Here is a 3,807-nt window from a genome sequence, read left to right as displayed (position 1 = left end):
AGAATCCGCCTGCAGTGCAGGAAACCTGGGTTCAGTCCCTGGGTTGGGAAGATTCCCTGGAGGAAGACATGGCAACCCACTCTAGTATTCTTGCCTGGAGAATCCCTATGGACAGAGAAGCCTGGTAGGCTGCAGTCCATGGGGTCGCGAAGAGTCAGACACGACTGAGTGACTTCACTTTCACTTTTCACTTTCACGCATTGGAGAAGGAAATGGCAACCCACTCCAGTGTTCTTGCCTGGAGAATCCCAAGGACGGGGGAGCCTGGTGGGCTGCCATCTATGGGGTCGCACAGAGTCAGACATGACTGAAGTGACTTAGCAGTAGCAGTGCTCTGAGGGGAGCCTGGTGGGCTTCCATCTATGGGGTCACACAGAGTCGGACATGACTAAAGTGACTTAACAGCAGCAGCAGTGCTCTGTGGGGCTTCCTTGATGGTTCAGCTGGTAAAGAATCTGCCTGCAACGCAGGAGACCCCAGTTCAATTCCTGAGTCAGGAAGATCCCCTGGAAAAGGGATAGGCTACCCACTCCAGTATTCTTAGGCTTCCCTGGTGGCTCAGATGGTAAAGAATCCGCCTGCAGTGCAGGAAACCTGGGTTCAGTCCCTGGGTTGGGAAGATTCCCTGGAGGAAGACATGGCAACCCACTCTAGTATTCTTGCCTGGAGAATCCCTATGGACAGAGAAGCCTGGTAGGCTACAGTCCATGGGGTCACAGAGAGTCAGACACAACTGAGTGACTAAATACAACAGAGTGCCCTGTGAAGAAAGTTTAAGAAAAAGAGGAGTCTAAGAGTCTGCATTGAAGTGACTGGTCAGGAAGGAACCAGACTCTCAATGAAGGTAACAGGCTCAGAGGACATGGGAGCATGAAAGAGGAGGGAACTAGGTGGCTTCATTAAGGGTGTGGGGTGAGGACGCGCCATGATTGAGACCTCAGTGATGAAACAATCCTGACTTAATATCCAAGAGATTTGGTTGTAATTCATGTATCACTGTTGAATTTGCATTTTTAAATGTTCAAACTTACATGGAAACAATATCTATAGACAAAAAAACAATAAAAGTTGTATTTATTCTGCATTCAAAAATATTTGAAGTTCTATCTTTTGTATATGTTGGTATAATGTAGTCTTCATCCTTCCTTGAAAAGGTCTATACTTTTCTTTTGGTGTATATTTTTCCTTTTTGTGTATATTTTCGTGGTAAAATACACATAAAATTAACCATCTTAAACATTTTTGAGTAAACAGTTCAGTTATATTTGCCTTTTTAATGCTGAAAAATGTCCTTTTTTCATGAAATAGTAGTAAAAACAGACTATAGTTGGGTGGGGGAGCTAAGTTTTCTTGAAAATTTTTTAAGTTGGTACTTTATTTTGAAATGCTACTGGACTGAGAAAACCAGAAATCTGTGACCCATTACCTTAAATCCCTTAAGTTGGGATTTAGAGGGACAGAGAGTTCAGGGGTGGAAATAGGCAAGAACAGTCATACAGAGAGGAATATGCAGGGCATTTTTTTGAAAGGTATAGACCAGATTCATCAAAACACAGTGCGATTACGTTTTGGTCCATTTTCAAATGCTTAGTGCCTAATGATGTCCGGCTCATAGGAGAAACTCAACACAGATTTGTTAACTGAGTGCAGTGAAAGTTCAAGTCAGTATCAGAAGAGCCAGAAAATAAAGTTTGAACTTCATTTTATAAACCAGAGCTGCCACCGCAGATGTTTCTAGAATGCGTAACCAATGTGCTAAGCTACCAATCTTCTCCCTCCACCTGGGAGCCAGGTAGGACCCAGGGCGTCTAGCCAGCTCTAGCCTAGATGTGTTCTGGTATGCTGTACAAATATGACAGTTGTCTATAGACACCATGAGTGGAAGTGGGTGGGAGGCGATGAGGCAGTCACTGAAGATAACTGGGCATTGGAGAGAGGATTGATGTTAGCAGCATTTCCACGAAGACCATCAGGCTGGTGGGAGACCACTAAGCGGAGCCCAAGTTGGAAGGTAGAATCATTGGTAAAAAGAGTTCTAAGATATATATAACAAACATTAAATATCTCTCCAAATTTATTTCTTCTCCCCACTTCCTTTTTAATAAGACCCTGATTTTTCCATAGTATGGTGTACATGGAATTGACTTTACCCTCAGCTCCATGAATGAGCCCTGACTGGCTTAAATCAATCAGTGCTTCTCTTCCCCCATCCCACAAAGACAGACACATATCCCAGGAAGAGCTTGCTTTCTTCTTTATCTTTCTTTCTTTTCTCTTTTTCTTTCCTTCTTTCTAATGAGGACTTTTAAGGAAAAGTTTCTTACATTTCTGTCTGAAGTCAGCACAGGAAACAGGTCACTCTAAGGGGCTGGCAGCCATCTTTGGACCATGAGGGAAGAGCTTACCGGAGAAAGGAGTTGATGGAGCAGAGAAATGGAGAAAGGGAAACTTGGTCCAGATCTCAGTACTTTTAAGCCATAGAGGAAGGCTTACCTGAAGCCCTGCCCTGGACCCTGAGTTTTAAATTCCCATGTCTGCTTAAGCCAGTTTGGGTCTTGTTTCTCTTTCATTTGCCACTGAAAAACTATGGATGCACAAGGCTAAAGTGAAGAGAGGAGAAAGTGGGCATTTGGGGCAATCAAGCACTCTGAAGAAGGAGTGACTGTTTAAGGACAAGACAAGAGAGGTCGGTCGAGGAGGCTATGCTGAAGTGACTGGTCATGAAGGAACCGGTGGCATTGGACTGGAAAAGGAGGGCTGGATCTAGCTTTAACATGAAAAGAAGAGGTGCACACCTGAATGGTTTCTGTCCTGGCTTCTGCTTTAACACTACAACCTTCCCCTAAGGGATAACCAAGTCCAGGGGATCCTTCCCCCTCTTACCCCCAAGGGAAATGATGCAACCAGTCATTAGACAATAGCTGGTTTAGAGCTATTGTCTAATGAAAAAGAGAAAGGGTTGTTGCAACAGGTTCAGGGATTTAAAAAGGAGGATTAAACAGAAATGAGGGAAGGGGAGTTTGTGATAGGAGGTGGGGGGAGAAAACTGCTAAAGAAAGAAGAAAATAAGAGAACAGTGTAACACATTGCGGTTAATAAAGCAATGGGCCCAGGACCAAACAGATACACCAATTCCCAAATCTGAAGCATCACTTATCAGCTGTCTTAATTCACCTCTCTAAGTGTCCCTTTCCTGTCTATAAATGAGCTTGAAAATTCCACCTTTAGATGACTGTGAGGCTCCAAAAATATCATACAAGGAAGCCCATAGCAGAGAGGGGTAGGCATTCATTACTCCTGGTTGTCGCATAGAATAAAATGAATGAACAGCAGGAAGACAGGCGAGGAAGAGAGGAAAATGCTGCTTTATTTAAATTCTGACCTTCCTCTATAGCAAGGAGCCAGGGTTCATTCGGTACAGAAGCAGCACTCGAGGAAGTGAAAAGAAAGGATGACACTCAAAGAAATGGCTTCTGAAAAATGCCAACGTTTGCTTCATTTTCTCTGCGTTGTGCTTGTTTCTCACGGAGCCATTTAGTAAACCGAACTGAATTGGACTGACTATACTTGAGAATTTTCAATATACAGCAGGGGGAGGGGGGCACTTAAAGAACAACGTATCATAACAAATCAAAACTGCCCCGAAGCTTGATTTCATGTACCAAAGTGTGGCGCCACCTCCAGCCTAATCTGGGCTAGCTGGGCCCCGCATGACGTCTCGGATTAGAGCGCTTCATGCACTGCCCCCCGGGCTGGGATGAGCTGGAGGCGTCAATCGAAGGCGCTTTTGTTCACCCTTGAATTCTT

The sequence above is a fragment of the Bison bison genome, unplaced genomic scaffold, assembly GCF_000754665.1.
Source record: "Bison bison bison isolate TAMUID 2011002044 unplaced genomic scaffold, Bison_UMD1.0 scf7180017864118, whole genome shotgun sequence".
NCBI lineage: Eukaryota > Metazoa > Chordata > Mammalia > Artiodactyla > Bovidae > Bison > Bison bison.
Note: the sequence above shows the minus strand (reverse complement) of the source record.